The sequence below is a fragment of the Ctenopharyngodon idella genome, chromosome 22 (genome assembly GCF_019924925.1).
Source record: "Ctenopharyngodon idella isolate HZGC_01 chromosome 22, HZGC01, whole genome shotgun sequence".
Lineage (NCBI taxonomy): Eukaryota > Metazoa > Chordata > Actinopteri > Cypriniformes > Xenocyprididae > Ctenopharyngodon > Ctenopharyngodon idella.
The window spans coordinates 6,476,288-6,500,226 of record NC_067241.1 but is presented as its reverse complement, the minus strand read 5'-3'; the positions used below and the strand labels follow the sequence as shown (position 1 = coordinate 6,500,226).

General features: G+C 37.9%; 1 protein-coding gene across 5 annotated transcripts in view; it reads left to right on the top strand.

The window, feature by feature from the left end:
• Nucleotides 1-23,939, top strand: part of rerea (arginine-glutamic acid dipeptide (RE) repeats a) — a 167,874-nt gene that overhangs the window by 59,788 nt on the left and 84,147 nt on the right. The window lies entirely within an intron of this gene.

The window sequence follows — 23,939 nt, the reverse complement described above, 5'->3', positions numbered from 1 at the left end:
GGGTGCACTCTTAAAAAATAATGGTTTCAAAAGGATGGTTTCACAGTGTTGCCATAGAAAAACCACTTTGTGTTCTCCAAAGAACCTTTCAATGATCAGTTCTTTTAAAAGAACAGTTTTTTTCTTTGATGTGATAAACATTTTAATAATCTAAAAACCTTTTCCCACTTTGAAGAATGTTTTGAACAATGGAAATGTTCTGTGTAATGTTGGATAACCATAGATGCCAAGGATCTTTATTTTTAAGATTGTGGGTTGAAAAGTCTTGTTTCACAAAAGACTTTCTTTCACAGCTTGCCTTATCTGATCTTGTTCTCCATGCTGTGCATGTGGCGGAAGCATCTTGTATATCCTCTTTGGAGTATTGGTTATACTTGAATTTCATGTGACTGTGTTCAGTTCCTAGGGTTAGCTTTAAAAGCCATGCCACGTTTTTCCTCACTTTGCATATGTAAGAGATGTAGCTATTTGTGCTAAGAAGGGCCTACTCTTTTGTGGCCAAAAGTGATCATCCCCCCACACTGGGATGTTTTTTCTCCCCAGTTGTGCAACAACATTGTAAATGGTGTATCTAAAGCTTAAAGGTGGTCAATCACACTGTACTGTTTGTTTTGTAGGTTACCCAAAATTAGAAATCCAACATCAGAGACTCGTGGTCATGCCAAAAACACAACGATTAGGATTAAACATTGCTAAAAGATGGAACTGACCAGTCTGGAGACATATAGACATCAGTAATCTGTAATCATAACAACTATGTACAGAGTATCTGTCCTAATCCTTTGGTTCATAGAAAATGGAGAGCGAGAGAGAGAAGAAAAGCTTTTATAAACCCCCGTTACACATGCCATGGCTTTGAGGGTAGCCTGAGGTGAAAGAAATCAAACATTTAGTGAAGCGTCTCCTGCAGAGGAACTAAAGACTACATCAAGGAACAGAATGTTTTCATTGTCTTTTGTTACACTCAGGGAAACCTGTTTGAGCTAGATTACTTTAAAATACACGGATGGCAAGTTTAATATTTGAAAGCAGCCTGTATGTATTTTGTAGTGCTCATACGCCCTTTTTTTAAATAATGTTTAGTTTCGAATACTGCTAATTAGGTAGCATTGTGTTTCTTTGTCATCTCTAGTAAATGTGTGTTTACACACAGGTTCTTTTTTAAATTTAATGGTATCTATTTATTATAAGTAACTATTTACAATATAAACTTCAAGCCAAGTTGGGGGGTGTCAGTTGTCGGTTAGGGAAAAATATGATCCTTAATTCTTAACCCAGTTATGCTTTATAAGCTGACAATGCATGTGGTCATGTAAACGCGTTAACCTGTTTTCCTTTATCAGAGTTTGGTCACAAATGGCATAAACCGATTGACACAGCTAGATTTTTGCTAGGGCTGCACGATTAATCGAAATTAACCAGAAATTTTTTTTTATGCGTAGTTTGTTTGTGAAGCACAGATCTGTGATCAGTAGTAAAAGCTGCTTCATCCGAAAGAACTACGAGTTTGAGTTTCTTATATCGTGCATTTGAAAAAGCAAACGTTTCCAAAAGTGAGAAGCATTTATGAACCTCTTGTCCAACAAAAGACAATGTTTAATAACATGTTTTTACTCCAGACTCACTTCATAACGTCAGTCGAGTGTTTGAAATAACATCCTTCAGTGAGAAGATGTGGTTTCCTACACAGAATAAGGCACACAACGAATTATTTCATAGTATTCTACACAGTGATAAAGGATATGTCAATTAGCATTGCATTATAAATATACTTTAATATCATGAAAATACCCGAGAAGGCTTGAAGAACAAGCGTTTCAATCTTCTGTTTATTCAGCTACAGCGACAGTGTGATGCCTATAGGAATTTCCTGGAATTACGCAAGTTATCTTTCTTCTGCGGGGCATATTTGGAGTTTCTGCGCAAGAGCACCCTCTGGCTTTCAGATGGAGCAGCATTTAGCCATGCTTCGCTGACAAGATGCGCATAAAAAAAAATCGACAGATTTCACCCGGCTTTACACAATACACATTATTGAAGTGAGAAAGACAAAGAGTGTGATGTAACAAAGCATTCTTACTGAGCGAGTGTTTCACTGTAGGAGAGGAAGAAATATATCGCAAACTCGGAATCTTTCTGCTTGTACTGCTTATTTATTTAACATCACATCTCACATAACAAATGGAATACTTGGGAGTCTGATACACAAATGATTAATTTTTGACGTCACTACTGGGGAATAACCTGCTTTTGGCATTGCTGGGTTATTGGTTTGCATGTAAGCTGGGAAAACATGTTAATTCAGCTGATAAAAAAAAAATGATACGCTGATCAAGCGTATCGTTGTGTATGTAAATGTGCTCAGTGACTGAGCTCTCTTGCTCTTTTTAAATGACTGGTGAATGTTGTATGTTTTCATGTCCGTTATTATACATCTTAGAGCCGGGCCTTCATTTGCAGTGTGTGGGTGTATGATTAACTGTGTCATCCTTCTCCCTTAACAACTGCTTGCCTCTTTGCTTGAGCAGCCGAGAATGGCTACTAAATGTTTAATGCCTAAGCGCACAATGACATTTAGCCTGTGTGTTTTCCCTGCAAAAAAAGATAGTTTTCGTCCTTATGTGTTTAATTGAATTACTCACATCGCAGAGATGCGTTTTGTGTTATCCTCCACCTTAAAAGCATCAAACGGCCGATACTCGGATCAAAGGCTGTGTGGCAGGGCTGACGGAGGGGTTTCTTCATAGAGTGTGTTGTAGCGGATCAGTTGGCGTGCGGTGGCTGCTGAATGTTTGACGGGGCTTGGGTAGGCATGTTATGGAATTGGCTGGTGATACGTCGCACATTTCTCCTCCGTCTGCCGAGAGAGGCCTCAATGGTGCTGCATCCGTAACGCGTGCCGAGCTATGCAATGTTATGCTTAATGAATTGGAGAAAGGGCAGAGGTAATTAACGTCATGTTTTGCATTGCATCACCGGAAAACCTTTAGCAAAATGCGTGATTTGACTGAAAGCTTATTCGTCTAAATTTGTTTCTGAGAACAGCTCAGATTGTTTGGAATGGTTGCCTTGAGCGTTTTCAGGTTGGGCTTTGTCTCGGAGAACTTGTAGGTAGACTCTCCTTTGTTTACAAGAATGTGTTGGCACTTTCCCCTTGATAATAGATACAGTAACCACAGGCGCCTGCTCATAGCCCTAGTGACAAAGAGACCTGACACTGTCAAACTATAAACAGCCCAAGCAGCTGAGTCGTCTGAATGCTTCTGCAGCAGCAAGTACCTAAGAGCAGATTGATATCTGTCTGGTAATAGGCTCGTTTTTGTTTGACTCATTCCTCTGGCTTCACGGGACCCGGTATGGTGTTTCAGCGACACTCTCTGTGTCTTATTTGTTGTTCATTCCTCCGTTTATACGACCCATGCCAGAAGGTGGTTGATGAATTTAACCTGATAAACTTTGATTGGTTGATTTATGCGTTAAGCGTACATCTTGGGTGAGAATCGGCCTTGTTGATGTCAAATAAATGTAAACCTGAGGAGCGCGAGAAGTTAATGGGTATAATTGAAATTGATATTTTTTTAATAAGCCCTAAAGCAGCTGAGCCCTTTGCTCGAGATGTCTCACACATGTTAAGTGAGAGGGGACATCTGGACCTGTTAATTCAGCACATGGTCATAAAGTGAGGTTGGGGGTCCCATAGGCCCCACTGTTTTCCTGCTCTGTTAGGGATGTCAGATGGAGTCTTTTATGCTTTTTACGCCCGCACACCCTTACTAGTATTCACTCTGTCCTTGTCCTTGTAGAGAAACACTCTCTGTGGTGATAAACATATTATAAAAATGCAGTCCTCACTCAAGTGCTTTCATCTTAAAGTATGCGTGGAGTTGAAGCATTTCTCGCTTAGAAAGGATATAAATTTCTTGGACTGCTGGAATGGAGCACAGTCTGTGACTGTCTGTCCTGCAATGATTCATAAATATCCTCATTTTTTGCTATATGTATTCTTTCATTATTTTGTTCTCATCTTCATGGCATGCCATTCCTACTTAGTATTGTTATCTTTCTTACATGAAACACAGTAGGAAGCAGAATGACCTTAGGCAGCTTGTCCATACAATGAAAAAAATCCCAAGCTCAAAAATACAAAATTATCTTAGAATTTAATTTCTGACTTTTAAACTGTCACAATACTGTGATTTAATTGTGGTTGGTGGACAAGCACTTAAGATCACTGCGTTATAGTCACACTACACTTGTTAGTAAGGACCAGCTGAACCAAATCTACACTCTAAAAAAAAAAAAAAAAAAAGCTGGGTTAAAAATGGACAAAGCCAGCGTTTGGGTTGTCTTGACCCAGCGTTTGGGTTAAACCAGCAGGTTGTTTGACCAACCTGCTGGGCAGTTTTATTTAACTCAATCTATTGTTTAAAAAATACTATATGGCTGGCTTAAAATGAATCCAAAATATGTTGGAAATTAAAAAACAGACACAAAATTATTAGCGGCAACAAAAATAATTGAAAGGTGAACATTTATTAATAAGAAATTTATTAAATGTTTATTTAATTATTTATTAAACATATTAATAAATGTTCATTTCCAACCTATTTTGCATTCATTTTCAATAGACACAAAAAACAACTGAAGTTGGGTTGAAAATGGCCAAACCCGTCAGTTGGGTTAAATGTTTGCCCAACCTGCTGGGTAGTTTTATTTAACTAAACTGTTTAAAAAATACTGTTTTGCTTGCTTAAAATGAACCCAAAGTATGTTGGAAATGAACATTTATTAAATGAATTTATTTAATGAATAATAATTAAACAATAAACATTTATTAAATTGCTTATTAATAAATGTTCACCTTTTGATTATTGTTGCCTGTAGTAACTATGTGTCTGATTTTTAATTTCCAACCTTTTGCATTCATTTTAAGCCAGCCATATAGTAATTTTTAAACAATAATTGGGTTAAATAAAACTGCCCAGCGTTGAGCAAATATTTAATCCAACCACTGGGTTAAAACAGCCCAATCGCTGGGTTTGTCCATTTTCAACCCAACTTGGGTTGTTTTTAATACAGCATTTTTTTAAGAGTGTAGTAATTTTTAAATGATAGTAGAGTAAATAAAACCTACCCAGCAGGTTGGGTCAAACATTTAACCCAACTGCTGGGTTTGTCCATTTTTAACCCAACTTGGGTTATTTTTAACCCAGCATTTTTAGAGTGCATCTTAAAAACTATAGGCAAAGTAAGGCACTATTGTTAGCTGAAGAGAATACACAGGATAACTGGAGTCATATTGAGCTAAGAAAAGTCATCTGTATTCAGAAGTCAGGCATGTTGATTTCTTTAGAAGAATTGTTCATTTAAAAGCATTTCATTTAATAATGGACTAATCAGAAATTTTGAGGCAGATTGCTGATTACTTTTCAGCTACATCGGCTGTTCCCAAGCAGGGGATTTGTTTTGGTTATTTTTTTTTTTTTTCTCCAGGTGATGAGTTGTCTTTGTGTGGCACAATATGCATATTGTTCTGTATAAGCCAGGCCTGCTGTTGTTGAATAATGATAGCTTTGATGGATCAAGCTATATCTTTGTGAGATCAAATAAACCTTTAGTGCAATCTTACTGCTGGCAGAAGAAAACAGCTCTCTAGACTTTCACTCCTTGACTCATCCCGTTAGTGTATAAATAGTTTCATTATCAAGTAGTTGAATGCTGCCTATGTGTCCAGAATCATTTGCGGCTGTGAAAATAATTACCTCATCTAGAGAAATATGAGTGCATGAGGGAAAAGGTTAAGAATGAAGTTTTATGCCTGTAATGAAAGACCATATGATGACAATCATGTGGTCTTATTTCATTGACCACATATAGAAAAAAACGTATTTCAGTGTTACGGACGGGTTTTGTTGGACAGTGTTTGTCTCCTCAACAAACCTTTTGGAATGTTCCACTGCTAAAACATTGTGTTGAACATTGCTAACAGGATGGCCGAGGTGTTTTTGTGTGTGTGTGTTTTAAGAAATTAATACTTAAGCAAGGACACATTCAATTGTGAAAAGTGACCATGAAGACAATTATAATGTTACAAAATATTACTATTTCAAATAAATGTTCTTTTGAATGTTCTATTTATCAAGGAATCCTGAAAAAAAAGTATCATGGTTTCCACTAAAATATTAAGCAGCACAACTGTTTTCAACATTGATAATAATAAGAAATGTTACATGAGCACCAAAATGGCATATTAGAATGATTTCTGAAGGATCATGTGATCCTGAAGACTGGAGTAATGATGCTAAAAATTCAGCTTTGACATCACAGGAATAAATTACATTTTAAAATGTATCCAAGTAGAAAACATTTATTTTGAATTATAATATTTCACAATATTACTGTTTACTGTATTTAATCAAATAAATGCAGCCTTGGTAAGCATAAAAGATGTCTTTTATAACCGTTAATAAATCTTACCGACCCCAAACATTTGAATGATGTAGTGTAATAATATAATTTATGATTTTGGAATAATAGTATGAATAACCTGTATGTGTTTCAGGCATATATTTACATGCATATACTCCAATAAAGTGCACACAGGGCAAAACAGGAAACATATTTAAAATGGATATCATAGTGATCATGTTGGTGTTTTAGATGCTGTTGGAATATTGTCTGTCTTTATCACTGTCTTTTAAGTAGGCCAGCCTCAGCACAGGGGTCAATAGCGCATGGCCTGTAGGGAATTGTGACTGACTTGTTTGACGTCAAAAGATCGGTTCCCTGAAGCAGTCTAATTAACCTTTTTACAAGAATTTCTTGTGCTTGTTTTCTATTTATAATGTATTGTTTGCTAACCTTTCCTCTGAAATCTGCAATGATTCATTACATTTTGAAAACAGCTGCTAAAGGAGCAATAAACAAATTGAATTATTTTCAAAATAGCCTCTATTTTCTGCCACAATATTATCATATGAAAGAATCATCAATGGAAATGAGTAACTTGAACATGGACGCCCTTCACTTCTCATTACAGTGTTTGCGTTTGCTGAAAGACAAACACGCTAGCTCATGCCTGCAGACCTGTGTTTTAAATTAAGTAATTGAGATCTTGTGCTTAGACATCCGAGTGTCTCGTTTTGATCTCCGTTTATGTTTCTAGGAGGTGAACAAAGCGGGTCGTGGGTCTCGCCACCTGCAAACCATTTTCACTTATAGTCACCCAAGATGAAAAAAAGAAACGAGTGACACGTTTGAAACTTTCAAAGGCACCGCGTGACGTGCTTGTACTTTCAGATCTTATTTTGGTGAGTAAACATTTAAAGCAGGTGTATCACAGCTTTATTTATGCATTAAATCTGCTGTTGGCTCTGAATTATACATTAGCCAGTAAATAATGCATCAGCCTCCATTCCTCAATGATTACTGGCCGAGATACAAATGGCGAGTTTGCTGATGATATCCTTGTTGATCGTTTTAGCTAGTTTAGTATCGGTTCCTGAGGATATTTTCTGCCGCTATTGTGATTGGATGCAATTTGAGTAATGGACACGTCACTGGGAGTTTTTTTTTTCTTCTTCTTCTTTGTTTGTTTGTTTATTTATCTCCTGCCCCATCAATAGTTATGGATTTTCTACACATTTATCCTAGTAAGAGATTATGAAGAGTTTGCCACTTTAAGAGGCTTCACACATAATTATTGCAGGGCGGCATTAACTAGTTTTTCTTTTTAGCTTGACCTCCGTTTTTAACCTGTGCGACTGGGCTGGTGTCATAAGAGCTACTGACACCTTTGATTTGATCCACTTCATTTGTCATCTCTTGCTCAGGAATAATTACAGCAGTGGCAGGCTGCGCCCTGGGGAGCGCTCAAGCTTATGACCTTTTTGTTCCCTTAAACATGAGCCAGAGACAAAGGCGCAGAAGAGCGGGAGTTGTGATTAGGAAAATAATGGCTCTGACAAGTTAGAGATTAAATTGTAAACAGGCCGCGAGACATATCAATACTTGCTGAGGTAATTGATTTTGCTACTGCGGTTTCACTGGCCGTAACCGGCTGTTAACGCCGCATTAATGAACGGGGGATTTCAGATCGAGGTTAAAACCTCGCCGTACACTGAGACCTTTGCTGTTTGTTTACCCTTGTCGGAGCAAGCCGCGTATTTGTCGTAGCCTTTCACATCATCTTTGATTACAATAAATCAATGAGACCTGAATGGTAACGTTTGAAAATGACAAGCTTGTTGGGCTGTGTGTCATTGGGAGGACAAAAAGGAGTGCAGGGGGGTGGAAATACAAACTGTGATCATAGAATCAGCTCATTGCTCCTGTTCTTCATCAGAGTGAAGTGGCTCTATCAGAGAGGGAGGGAAATTATACTCTATTGTGGCAATACACCACAATCCCACTCCATTCGCCATTAAGCAGAGCTATTGAATATTTGCATTCCCACTTGATAGGGCTACTTTCTATCAGGGATAGGACGGTGATTGCATCCATTTAGAGACATTTGAAACTGTCTTTTCCTTATCAGATCTCAATTGGTTGTGTTTGTGTGAATCATTAAGATTCTATTGTATGTACTGTAGTGGAAGAAGTGTGTACGTGTCTCTGCGTGTCGGAGCCCACAGGGTCATGCAGAATCATGGCTGCCGCAGGGTCACGGTGAGGTTCACCGTCGGGCAAGTGTTAGTCATCTGTGTGACACATCAGTTAAATACACTGATCTCTCCATTCATTTTAAAAGTAGATTACACTGATCGGGCTGCTCTACAGTAAACTACAGCTGTTCTTTTGTATTAACACAGACAATATGAAAGTAATGCAGTGTTTACCTAATAGTAGTTTTAGAACACAATGCAGTAACTGTTAATCATACAAAGAGATGATGTGCTGAGAAATAGGGTGGAGTCTTGCAGCCTTGGTGAGCATAAGAGACTTCTTTTAAAAAAACATGAAGAAATTGTAATGTTTCCAAACTTTTTACAGGTACTGTATATATTTTATTACATAGGTAGGTAGATGCATAGATACATAGAGAGGGAGAGAGAGAGAGAGAGCGCTTTTGTTTTGCTGTATATATTTGCAAAACAAATTGGTTACTTTATTTTACAGTATGTGTACTTAGTGTTCTTACCCAAGAAAGTACTCATAATATAAGGTAACTACATGGCTTAAGGTTAGGTTTAGTACATAGTTTATAATAAGTACATAGTATGTACATGTGGAACCAGACTGTAAATAAAGTGCTTCCAAAAAATTGTATCTGTTTGATCTATTTGAAAATGTATTTTTCTGTCCTCTGTGTGGATTAAAGTGCAGTTGGCTCTGTACGAACTTGGGTATTCACTAAACGTTTATTAGATCTCTGTTCTTGTCTTGTGGAGAGCTCCCAGCCCATATGTAGAGGCTGCGTTTGGAATTTAGCCTGTCCGATTTGAACTGCCATTCCTCTGGCAGGCCATTCCCTATTGAGCCTTAAAAAAGATGTTTTTGTTGTCCGTCCAAGAATACCTGTGAAGTACCGTAGGTCGGCCCAAGAAGCTTTTGAAGCATGCGGGGTCCACTAGAGATGCATTCACACCCAACAGCAACCACCCACAAAGCTGAGGCATGAAATCTTTTCATCATTATATGCTGTAAGATGCCAAATTCAACCCGAGCCAAACACTCACACAACCAGCAGCAACAACTGCTTAAATTTATGTTTGATTTGCTATAACCACTGATTCCATATTTGGCAAAGCTAAGTCTCCTATTTTTGTTTTAGCTTGGGTGTTAATTTTCTGTGTCAGGAATACAAAGAGCTATGAAATACTGAAATTCCCCTGGCCCAGCCCCTTTAACTTTCTCTACAAAGGAAGGGATCTTCCTCAAATCAAGTTATTTTATCCCTTTGGTATTTAAAAAAAGATTTCTCTCCTGATAAAACCAGCAGAGCGCCTTTCCTTTGGGAATGTGGGCACTGTTTCAGTCCTGTCCTGTGCCGATTAAAGGAGCACTTGTAGATAATCTGTTTGAATAAAAGTCTCTGTTGCATGTAGGGGGAAAATAAAGGGTTACAGACATGGGAAATGGGTGGGGGGTTGAAAAATTTGGATTCCTAAGTGCTTATCACCTCTGTACAATCCGCCACTCCGCAAGGATAAATATTTAATGACAGGGAAGCTGAAATAGAGCCCTAACAGACTTTGTAGAAATGGATCTGCTATTTATACATTATACAGTTTCATAAAGCAACGGAATGGTTAGATAGCCCAAGGTTATTAGTGTACGTGCTGTTGATTCATTCACATGTTTGTCTTTCTAAGAATCGCCTTGTATATTCAAAGGGAAGTTGGCACTGGCTTGTAAAATGGCTGCTGAGAGTCTTGCGGCTCGAAGGGAAGTGTTGTAAGATTATCCTAATATTTGTCTGATTCCTTTAACAATTTATCAATTGACAAAGCTCACAGTCTTGAGTGTTTCACAGTAGTGAATATATAATCTTGTGCTTTTCACACTCCCATTGGCTAGAATAGTTAATGATTATAGTTGTTGGCATCTGCTTTTACTGAGCGTAGTTTTTTGTTTTGCAACCGAAGCACAGGCCACTAGGGATCTACTAAAGTAACCCTGGATACCATTAAATATTCACTTGTATGAAATAAAACTAGTTATTGCCTGAGTCATGGAATTGTACGGAGACTGTGCGGAATGTTCTGGAGAGCGGCAGTGTTTTGACAGTTGTGCGTCACTATTTCTATGGGTCAGTCAAATGTCATTGGAACTGGAGTGGCGCAGCCGTTGCCAAGTTGAAAAACGATCCTCCCCTCGTTGTTTATACTTGCGATGATTTGGGCCGTTTTAGTGTAATCGAACAGGTTCCAAAACGCTCACCGAATGAACACAATGGATTACATTGTGGACAGAATGTTTCCATTGTAGAGATGCAACTCTCTCAGGCACTTCCGAACGGCTGGATTGGATTACTGGCCCCTTTTCATGGTCGGTTTAGATGACTGCTGATCAATGGGGCTCTTAGCTTCAAATCTAATTTGTTTTTGGGCTCACTTGGTAATGCTGATCACAGATTATTCCTATATAAAATGAATCAGGTTAGTGATGTTTTTTTTTTTTTCAGCCCGCTTGGATTCTCATAGACATTAATTGCAGCAATTCCACATTCATTATTGAATTTTTGATCTGCTGTTGCTGCAGAGGGTTAGGGATGTACAGCATGCGATGGCTCCACGGAGCGATGTGTTATCTTTGCTGAACAGCTCATTAAGATGTTCCTCTTGGTAACAAAGAGTAAATCTTCATCAAATTTTTTTTTTTTTTTTTTTTTTTTCTCAGAAGATAACCCGACAAAATGCAAAAAAAAATGGCTGTGTAAGGCTTTACTAATAATTAACTGAGGAAAAAGGCCTTTTGAATGGGATTACCTATTTTTCCACTTGATATCGAAAGAGATCTCTTTGATTTAGAGCGTGCATGTCTCGTTGTCGCCATGTTCTCCATCATACGGGGGCAAAGTAGAAGGGAGCCTATTTAACAGCTTGATACATGAGGGGAACTGGACATCTGCGTAAAGGAGCGGCTGAAAGAAAGATCGGAAAAGGTCAGGCCACATTTCATTTCAGCCGAGCTTTTTATTAGCTCTGCCCAGTATGCAGTTTAGAGGAAAATACAGTTACTCAGCAGTCAATGGACTACTCATTTAGATTGACACATGTGTATACACTTGGATGAATGTGGCTCTGTGCTGAACATGCTTGCTCTGTTTATGAGCTTACTCGTGCATTTGCAAGCTATTTTAACTTGGACCCGCACAAACCTTCCCCCTGAGGTTCATTCCTTGCCATGCTGTGGAAGGAATTGTAATGCTCGCTAAAGAGCGCAAAGCCTGTGAATGTGTCGCCGAATAATACTGTGATCATTGCACACTGTTAAAACCTGTAAAATGCACTATTTCCAGTGCCTTTATACTGTCTGATTCAGCTCTCCTGGGAAATGGAGGCTCTGTGTAAAGAAGTGGCAGGAATTCCTGTTCTCTAATTTGGAAAATTGTAACAGTGTTTTTACTTCCAGCTCTAATAAAGGCAATTTTGGGCTTTTTTTTTTCTCAGGCTAGTTAAAGGGATAGTTCACACAAAAAACCTGTGACTGACTTTCTTTCTTGGAACGTGGAAGAAGATACTCTGAAATGTTTCAGTGCTGTTGTTTTTTGTCTAAACAATGGAAGTAATCTTGCTTTGTGTATGAGTGGGGGTGGGGGGAGTAAATATTTTAGGTCAAAGTGGTTCATCTTACGAAAAAATCCCTGCACTGTAAAAAGTAATTGTTGGTTTAACTGGTTACCTTAAAATTGAGTTCATTGAAATGGAAAAATTTGAGTTAATACAATGAAGGCGTTTGATGTAATCAACAGAAACTCAAAATATTATGTTATCTGAACCACATTAATTATCTAAGCTGATTTGACAAAAGAAAAAATGTTGTGATAAATCATGTAAATAATTTTTTTACAGTGTGCTTTAAGCTATCCATCAGCTTTTACAATTAACACACTATAACCTGGTGCCTCTGTGAAACGGTTTGACTTCAAATGTGCTTGCTTGACTAGAAAAGCCACGTTGCATGAACGGCAGACCCCCGCTCTCCTCGCCCGCCTCCCACCGTGCTTTGTTGTAAAACACCGGGGTGTTTTAAGAGTCTGCATTGTGCGAACGTACCAAAAGGCTGCGAGCGGTAATCTAATATATTACGGCTGTTTTTCCAAAATGATGAAAAATCATCAGGCTTGTGTTTTCTGGAAGCCTCGCAACACTATCAGTTAGGGATAAAGTCTCCATTTCACACATGAATGCGTTACGAGTTAATCTCCTGCCTGCCACTGTACACTGCTTTAAACACAACCCTGAACCCAGAGAGCAGCGGCAGCCTATTGTTTAGGTGCCTCCCTCTGGTAAACACATTTTTTCTAAACAGCTGCTCTTTTACGTCACTATAGTTTTAAAATAAAAAGCAGCAGGTCTAGTGTGTATGTAGGCTGATAAGTGTGCTCTCTTCCTGGGAGCTGCGCGCCGCACTAAAACGGCAGAATGGTAATAGTTCTAGTCAATGCATGTTTTATGAGCTGTCCAGAGAGGAGAGGGAAGCTCTGATCCTGCTTGTTTCAGCAGCGTTTTCATTACCCTCCAGTCACTTCCCCTCCTGCCTGCTGCTCCAAGGCAAGGAAACAATCTCAAATCATTTTTACAGTGCTGCACATTTGGACTATACACTGCATCAGTAGTATAGAGAGCTGTGATTTGATATTCCTCCAAACATTTGAGCATCCTGTCTTCTCAAAGATGTCAAGGATGACAAAGATTTGACACCGTAGGAGCTCTCAGGCGGACTCTTTTTCATCCACTTTAAACAACAGTGTTTTGTGTGGCTTGCAATGGAAATAGGACTGGAGAATTTATATTTATATTTGAGCCGAGTTGCCTTAAATGGAGAGGTGGAGTAACAAAGAGGGTGTTATTCAGACTAGAGCCTCTTAAAGACTGTCAGGCTGTGGGTTTGGAGAGGTGGCTCATCCAGAAACAAAAGCCGCTCCTAATTAGTGGTAATACCGTCCTGTGGTATCTGGGGTGGAGGTGCTTTTGGCAGAGCCGTTACGTGTGTTTTTGAATGGCCGGCTTGTTCGAGAGACCATCTGCCGCTGGTTGCCAGTGTTCGGAAAAAAAAGCCACCGCCAGATAACTAAATAATTTAGTCTGAAAATGGTCTGATGCATTGACCTAATGGCATCGCCACCGCGGCCTCATCATCTTTAACCTTATGTTCTGGAAGATGAGTTTGGAATAACGTTGCAGCGAGAATAAATGAGGTCCTGAACAATAAGCCTGAGCTGAGATCTCTCCTCTAGGCCCTGTGTTTCATGTGATGATTAGTGGGGGGTGGGGGGGAGCGTGACGCAGAGCTGAGCCCCCCCTCTCTGTGGGTGTCTGTCAGGACCAGTGCTTCCCTGAGACCTCCCTGCTTTCACTGTGAATGAGGCTCAGGCTGAGCTACCATGAGGCTTTTGATCAACTGACTATTTTTAGATGTCTTCTTTTAGCTACAAAATTTTATATATATAATATAATATTAATATATATATATATATATATATATATATATATATATATATATATATATAATTTATTTATTATATATATATATATATACATATATATATATACATATATATATATATATATATATATATATATATATATATATATATATATATACATATATATATATATATATATATATAAAATAAAAATTTTGCTCCGTACCATGCTAACAGTCTTTCTAAGTCAGCTGTTATGCTGATTGTATTTTGATTGAGGGGGAAAAAGCAGTACAGGCGTCGTTGCTACACAATCTGAATCTATTGAAACTTTGGGCTTTTGTAAACTGCTGCATTAACATTTGATTCATTGTATTGTGAATCAAAGCAGATCAGGCAAGGATGGGAAGTGTAATGTTAATATCTTCTGTATCTAGAATAGATTTAGAAAGTGACGTATGTGTTTATCTGCCATTGATTGAGTATTGATCGCATATGCTTGGGTGAGGCCAAGCCAAGAGCATGTCTGCTGCACAATGCCGGATCAGCGGTTAATACTGTTTACCCATCTTAAATACTACATCCTCCAAATATGTCTTGATTGTTTCATATGCATAACCTCATTCCCTTTTTATTGAATGTGAATGAATGTGAAAATTCATTACAGCTCTCTTGATAATCAATTATTACCATATAGTTTATCCACTGGTAGGAAAATTTAAATGATAGTTCATGAAAAAAAAAATGTATTCTCACTTATGTCGTTCCAAACCTTTGTGACTTTTCTTCTGTGGAACAAGAACATATTTTGAATTTTTTTTTTTTTTTGTCCATACAATGAAAGTCAATCATCAGCACTGGACCCCCATTGACTTTCATTGTATGGACAAAAAAAATTTCAAAATATCTTTTTTGTTCTGCAGAAGAAAGAAAGACATACAGGTTTGGAACAACATGAGTGTGAATATATGGTGACATGATTATTATTTTTTTTTTCTTTCTGTGAACTATCCCTTGTCTTGTTTGTGTGTTCGCACTCGTCCAGTGTTGATGCTCCCTTTAGAAATGCTCGTTGGCTACACGACCAGGCTAAAAGCACAGTGATGGACTTGTCCAGACATTCCCCCCCACCCTCTCTGCCACACGGACAAACTCGTCTGAGAGCCCTCAGTGTGGTTTGCACTGTGTTTGTGGCTTACAGTGTGAAATGAAGTTACTCTCAGGCACGATGCTGATAATAGACATGAGTGCTGATGGGGAGCCGGCTCCTACGGGAATTGTGCAGAGGGAATACACACTCGTACACAACCACTTACTCACATACTTGGATTGCTTGGAGCCTAGCCTTCAGCCTCAGGTTTACTGACTCCTCAGGGCTCAGATTAGCCCTTTGATTTCTGTATATAAATCATCAACATTTGTGTAGTTACACGCTACAGAGATGCACCAAATTAATTTCCAGCCAGTGTTTGCATAGGATGGTCATGAGATCTTAATCCGACAGTATATTAAAGAAGAGTGGTAGACGTTGAGTAGATAACATAAACATTAAAGAGGATATTTTTTTTCTGAAATGTATGTTCATATTTGAAAGTATTATTGCTATCATATTAAATCAGGTCTCTGGGGCTTTTTTAAGCCTTATTTTATAAACATATTTATTATTTAGCCTTATATATGCGTTAAAGTTACACATTCACTATTAACGAGGAATTTTCCCTCAAACTCCTAATTAATGCTTTATAAGTACTAAGACATTGCCAGTTTGCTAGTAATATGCAACTAGTTAATAGTGAATGTCTACCTAATCTAAAGTGTTACCATATGGGATGTGCACAACTAATTTCAACCTATTATAAGATTTCCTTAAATAAAAGTCCACAAGTCAGCATGTTAAGATGTTCATTGCCACGGCAACCGCTGAATGAACAGTATCTGTTAATACGACGGGCGGCAAAATCACAAGAAAAGCGTGACGTGTACTGACAATGATACATTAAACATATTCTCTTTGTTAGGATGTTGGTATAGCAATTGTTAAATTGAAGTTTTATTCATAATGTTTTGAATTATGAATCCTTCAATCTGATTAAAAAAAAGTTTATACTGTATTGTCCCTCATAACCGGTAGTATAACAAGACTATAAGCAAGCTTAATTGTTACATCTGCCTACTAGTCTGACATGACATAGAAGAAAATGGAAAAGTTTTGTGTAGGCTTTCAAAATACTACCTTACCTTGCTCATCTTCCGAGTGAACGTTTCTCTGAACCCGCCGCGAGTGACGGAGAAAACAAATGTATGCAAAAACTAAGGTAAAGTAAAATTGTTTTCTGCTCTAGATAAACACTTTTCAAAATAATATATTATTTTTAAAATGTTACATTAACATGGCGGTAATTTAAGTGTAGCCTTTGTAAAAATATGAAGCAAAACATTAAATGTGCAAAAAAAAATAAAGTAAACTAGTATTACCAAGTCGACTGGCAGCAGTAGTCTCGTTTAGGCCTAATCGACTAGTGAACTAGTTTCCCACATATCCAATATAGAATTATGTGTGTGTGTGTGTGTATATGGGTTTTTCATGCATTGAAAATATATTGGCGGCTGCCAAAATTAATCTTTGTACCGCCAAAGATTTGCTTGATCGTTTAATGTGATGATACCGAGATGCCAGCCGTTCTGCAGTACCAGTATCCGCTGATAGTCGGCTGCTTTAAAATGCTCCTGCGAGTGTTTGTGTAAGTGCTCTGTGAAAAGCATCAAAGGTTTCTATTTACATGTTTTTGCAGCATTGAGCTTTGTAGCCAATCACAGACACATCTGTTGAGCATCTGAACGCAGTGGCCAATCAGATGTGCTTTAGTCAGAATTTGTTCAGCACCGTTCAGCATAGACAACTTCAAAATAATAGACCTGCCCCTTTTTCTATGTAATGTGTTACTTTGTTGTTTATTTTATTACTAACTTTTCAAATTTACTGACTTTATATATATATATATATATATATATATATATATATATATATATATAAACCTACATATTACATATAAAATAGTTCTAAGCACTTTGTTTTATGATCTGTCCTGACAGTGTTTTTTTTTTATTTTTTATTTCATGAATAAATAGGATAAGTTAAAATGCAAAGAAACCGTTTGTAATATTTTTTTTTTTTTTTTTTTTTGGATGTACTGGTCTCACAGTTTACATGTGTGGGGTACTTTATACTGTGTGTGGATGACCGTGTTCGTCTACCACCACCAAAGACCATTTTTGAGGAAAAATGGAAAAACCCTGTATATATATATATATATATATATATATATATATATATATATATATATAAATATATATATATATATATAATATATGTATATGTATGTGGCTTTTGTGCCTAGTGCTTTTGAGGTCGTCACGTGGCAGGTTTTTTTTTTTTTTTTTTTTTTGAATCTCAGGTTTTAAAAGGAGTTTTGCAGTTTTTAACTTGACCATGACCATCTGTAACTAAATTTTGGTTAAGATCTCAGAAGTCACAAAAGTCTGTTTGTTCGTGAAGCCTACATTAAAGGAACAGAATGCATAGGTGTAAGGCTGTGTGTAATGTGAGTCTTTATAGAGTTATGCTTTTGAAGGAAGGCCTTTTCTCGCATTATTTCACTTAATGGAGCAGGCTGTGCTAATGCTCAAAGATCCATCAGCCTGTCTACACAATTTAAAAGTCAGTAAAAACAGATCCCTTGTGGAGAGGGTCCTCTATCGTACTACACATCCATATCAATAAGTAGCCATTTATCGAGGAGCACTGAAATAGTCAGTAGTGGCCATTAAGATTTAGAGTATGCAGGGTTTTAGTCAGTACAATCTTTTCCAGCAGGAACGGTTTCACAATAAATGTGCCATCAGATAAAAATGCCTGTTATTAACAGACCGATGGTGTGAATCAGGATTTTCTGTACGGATTATACATGCTAGTTCTGTTTAATCATGTGAAACTATTAGAATTGAACTGCTGCAAGTCATAATTTCACACAATACAAAGTCAGTGTGATGCTTTCATCAACAATAACTAAAATCTGGTGGAGAGTTATCAAAGAGGTTTCTGTGATGATTTTTTTTTTGTTGTTGTTGTTCTGCTTCAGATGTCTGTCTATTTATTTATTTATTTATTTATCGAGCTTTTCGCTTTGGCACTCTGGCAAAATAGATTGATTTCAACAAAGCTGTTTTCAGAGTAGCTCTCTTGGATGAGCTTTGAATGAGCATTTGTCTGATAAATCTCAGTTACTCGTATTGCAGATAATGTTTTGTTTGATATGTTCCAAGGCTAATCTCGCCCGCTGAAAACAATCACATCAAACGTGTATTTCACAACTTCCTTCTGGAAAGCTTTCGGTAATCCTCTCCAGTCAAATGTCTGCATTTTGTAATATACCGTTTGAAAACAGTGAACTGGGATCACCAAAAAATGTCACTTGCTCTCTCACTGCTGTCTGCTCATTGACTTTATGTATCAGTCTTCAACTATATTCGCAAATGAAGTAAGACTGGAATGACACATCGATTTGTACGTCGATTTGTGTGGAATGCGTCGAAGCATCACACCATTTGCGTTCATCTCTAATCCCCTGTTAAGTTTCACACAAAACAAAACTCTAGAGCAGATGCTAATGGCTAGTATGTCAGCGCCTCTTATTACGGTTGCATTCATACAGCGTTTTATTTTTTACAAGCGTGACAACCGCATTCTGTAACCGAACTGACACCAGCACATTTTCAGGACATTCTCGACAAGCCCGCGCTGAATGAACGGAGCCGCACTTGACAACTAGTTGTTGCCACGTCATATAATGTGATCATGATGGGTCTAGTTTAGATTCCTTGTTGGTTGTTTAAAATAACCGATGGATAAAGTCACACCTCGATTGGACTCTTTTATTTAATAACATGCTGTCTTTTGTGATAAACACTTCCCAGTGTTATGGACATCGCCATTTTTGATACTGTTGCTGAATGTGCAGCTGTTCCTTCATACAGATATGTATTTAAGCAGATACTTTAATCTGCTGAATGAACAAAACATTTCAAAACTCGCATCATGGACATTTGTATTACTGATAGATGCCTTTTTCTTGGCACTTTGTTTTAATTTGTATTTTATGAGAAAATGTTTGAATAAAATGTGGAAAGATTAATTGCAGAGGTTATGGCTATTATTTATTGGTAGATGAACTAAAGGATTAATCTACTGATCAGAGAATAATCAATAGATTAATCGATTATCTAAATAATCGTTAGTTGCAGCCCTAAAATGAAGCACCTGGCAGTTCGGGTGTCTTGGGGAAATAGCATTTGTGTTGCCTGACCCTTTATTGGCTTTTGCCTCAAATCACAGAGATGAATGCAGTGGCCTATTGGCGTAATAGGAGAGTGATTTAGGATGAATAAAACATGCAGCATGAAAGAGTAATGTTGAAAAAGGAGTGTGTTTTGTAATAGAGCCCTGCTGCGTGCCCATTGTGAGGTGATGTGTTAATAGTGGCAGAGCAACTGTGTGGTTGGAGGGGTGAGAAGGTCTAATTTATCCGCTGCTCTGAAGGAGAAATGTATTTTTATTTAAAACCTCCTGGCTCACACCCCTTGACTTCATTGCAGTAATGGAAATGGTAAAATAGGTGCTGTTGGCTGAGACCCCTGAAGCTTTCTTTTTTTTCTACCGGCTTTCACAAATGGCTGATTTTTCTCCCTCCCTGCCTCTCTCCCTCCCTTTTCCATTAAGACAGCTGGTATCTTTCAAAAGGTCCTGCTCTGGTGATTGATGTGTAATGGCTTCAAGCCTCACCTGCCCCACAGCGCGTTATTCATCTGTGGGTACTGTTCAGGGGAGTACTCGCCATTGCTTAATTGGTCCTGGTCACCATTCAGACGCCACATGAACTGATGCATTGTTGCTGGTCGGTGCTGTGAACCTCACTGCAGCCGCTGCTTATCACTGGTTGCTTATGCTCCAGTTGGTATAAATAAGACACTCTTTCCATGTGAGAAGGTGTGGATCGCTGACCTTTCTGCAGTTGTAAGTTATTCATCAAACGGCGCGAGGTTGTACAATGCTCGCACATTAATTGTCTTACAGTACTGTTCCAGAAAAAATTTGCAATAACAAAATAGTATTATAAGGTGCTGCCACCAAATAAAGGCTTATTTACTGGACTTCAAACTTGCTTGTTCAAAGATTTGGCAAACCACACACTTTTACAATGTAGTGCTTGTGTGATTTTTATTTTATTATTTTATGTAATGTTTTATATTATTTTTATTAGATTATTACATATTTTGTTTACTTTTGTTTACATTTTTAATCATTTACAGTTCTACTTGTATGTGCTGCTATCTATAACTTTTGAAAGCTAGTATACATTTATATTTTCTCATCCAACAGTTTAAGATTTTATTAATTAATTAATTAATTAATTTTTTAGCATTGATGCTTACATCTTGTGTTTTAGCTGTTTACACGGTAAACCTTCCTGGAATTTCATCCCATGTTTTTGTGTCATGTCATATTTAAGTGGCCAAACTGCAGTCGTTGCATTTTTAAGAGAGATATTGTGGTGTTTTGATTATCTTGCTCTCTGGCTAGCTGTATTTGAACACCAGAATGTGTCCTATTTAAACGCCCCCTTAAGAAACATGACTGATCGGTGTCTGATGAACACAAAACTGGTCTAATTATGCAGAACTTCTTTCCTGATCAATTAGTCGACATGACATTTTAGCAACCCACCGACTAGTCGATTTTGAAAATATTTAGTTTTGCCTTTAAAGGGATAGTTCATCCAAAAATAAAAATTCTGTCATTTACTCACCCTTATGTTGTTCCAAACCAGTAAAAATTTCTTTGTTCTGTTGAACACGAAGGAAGATATTTTGAAGAAAGTTTGTAACCAGGCCACTTTGGGGCACCATTGACTTCCATAGTAGGAAAAAAAAATACTATGGAAGTCAATGGTGCCCCAGAACTATTCAGTTTCCCACATTCTTTAAAATATCTTCCTTTGTGTTCAACATAACAAAAAATGTATACAGGTTTGGAACAACCTGAGAGTGTGTAAATGATGACAGAATTTTCATTTTTGGGTGAACTATCCGTTTAATTCAAACCGACTTGAGGAAAAACACATGCAAAAAGAAGAAAAACACCCTAAATGTATATGGAAACATTTATGGTTTATGTATGCGTGTGTGTTTTTGTGTGTTCAGGCTGGCGGTCAGCATGGTAACTCATCATAAGGTGATTTAATTGGGCCGTGACGTGGCGTAATCAGTCTGTAGTGTTTGAGGTTGATGAGGAGAGCAGCTGCCCTGTCAGTTACCGTCTACTCAAGATGACAGGCTGCCATTGACAGGGCTGCTTGTCAACTGCACCAGTGTGCCTGTCATAAGCCGTTTCTCTTCATTTTTGTACCTGCTCTATAAACACACCTCTCACACTGACAAACAGCCCAATTCTGTCCTGCTGCTGTCCTCCCGCAGGCTCCTCACATTTCCAAATTCACTTGCTGTAGCTTTTTTTCAGCGCTTGTCAGGTTTAGCTGCACCAGAGGCTGTAATCTTTACTTTCCCGTTTAACTGAGGGGAGCGGGGGGGAGCGGCATGGACCCTTTCAAGTGCACTTCATTGTTACGCAGCCATTTCATGCTCTAATATTAAAGGTCTTGTTTTGTTTTTTTCGCTTCGCACTTTTTGGCCAACAGAAGATTGATCTTTATTTTCATGAATGTTGACTTAAAAGAGGCAAGTAGCAGCGAGCGTTGTAAAAACAGGATTTGATCCAAAGCTGTTTTCTGTCTGAGTCTCTTGCCAGGTTTTCTTCTCCATGCCTGTCTGTTCTGATTTCCACGGGTGATCGCTATGCTAGCTGAGGTAGGGCCGCCTCTGGCCAAGCTGTAGTTAGCCTGACCAGCATGCACAACCAACAAACACTGTGGCCTGGAGGGAGCACCGGGTCTTATTCCAGTCTAATGTATTACTTGTAAGAAATTCTCGATAGCCTGAACTGGCTAGTTGTGCAAAGGTCTATATAAGCCTAATACCCTGTAAAACGTGCAGCTGAGCCTATTTGATAATGCAGTGGGGAATCCTGTTCAGGTCACTGTGCAGGGAAACATAGTGGTGCTTTTCATCGCCAGGCAGAAATGAGCTGGGGAATAGAGCAGGCAGCTTGAAGTTTGTGCTTTTTTGATATAGCTTTGCTCAGAGCTCTCCTGAGGACGTCCGCTGCTGCTGTGGAAGAGACCGCCGATTGATGTTCCTTTTTGGTGTGCGACGTCACAGCGCTGCTCGCCGGCTGTGATTGATTAAACCGATTGCATGAGTATCAACAGGCCCTTGGTTTTACAAATATCTCACTGTGTGTTGGGGAACATGAAAGCACATTTAGAGCACATCTTTGTTAATGTTGTAGCCATCAAGTAAAAAGTAATATAATCGTAGATTTTGAGCAAGATGCACCAAATGACATTTTACATCTAACCTTGCCTTGCCATAAAAAGGTCAAATTATCTATTTTAGGAGACTTATTGACCATGGCCGAGTCATGAGAGTCTGCATGGGTCTTATCTATGATGTAATTTCTGTTATTAGTGAAGTAAAAACAGGAATAGTTTTATCACTGTGACCTTTGAATTTTTTTTTTTTTTTTTTTTGCCCCTTCAAAAAATATTAAAATGAATTTTAATTCCGAAATTTATTACAAAGAGGTTAGGGGTGTGACGAGACAGTTAGCTCACGAGACGAGACTTGAGATTGAGTTCACGAGAATGAGATGAGACAAGATTTTTACACCGTAAAAGTTCAGTGATGAAATACATGACTAGAAAATTAGTCTGCAGGTGGATTTGAAATGTTTTAACTAATCATCTTGTTATGAATGTCATTTCAGTTCTACTTTCTCAGTATGAATTATCATATGCAGTAAAAGACAACAATACTCAAGCACTTTAAAATTTTCTGCTACAAACTCAACTTGACTGGCTTCTCTCCTGTATGATTTCATATGAGTCTCTTCAGACCTTAGATCTGTACATGATTTATGAGCTTATACAACTTTTGACCTCCTAACTGAACTCTGTTCCACAAATTGATCATAAAAATAAAAACAGTATAAATAAAAATGAATACTACAGTTGCCCTCTGTATCATCACCTTTAGTCTTAAGTGCAAACCATAATCAAAGTACTCTTTAAATATTCAAAGTGAAAATAGAGACCAAATTTTTCTTTAAACATGATAAAGAGCTAAGAGATGGTTTCAACTACACAGCCCAGCCTAAGATAGCTTTCATATTGGGAGATATTTGCATGCATCAGGGAGCCGCTCAAAATGCAGGGTATTGAAATCACGTTTGAATCATTCTACAAGATAAGATGTTTGTCTGAGGCTCTGTTGTGCAACGAATCCTCCGCCATGGTCTTGTCAGTCATCTCATCACTTACTCTCGTTACGTGATCAGTGAACTCTGATTCCTGCTGCACTACGTACGATTGTGCAGCTCGTGTTGGTTGAGCTGGATGGAATTGAAGCGACCGTTATCCAACTAAATTAAATGGTTTTTATTTCTATAAAAAGCAAAAGGAAAGGGGAGGCATAATGTAAACGTAGCGGTGGCATATTCTATCCTAATTTCACCCTCACACTCCTTCATGGCAATATTGCGTGACAGCTTTTAAACTTGACAAGTAATCTTGTCACATTTTAATCTCCTAAAAGAGGTGTATTCAAGTCATTGTACTGAAAATGCATTTTAAATATATATTTTTAATAATTTAATAATTAACTCCTCTAACAATGT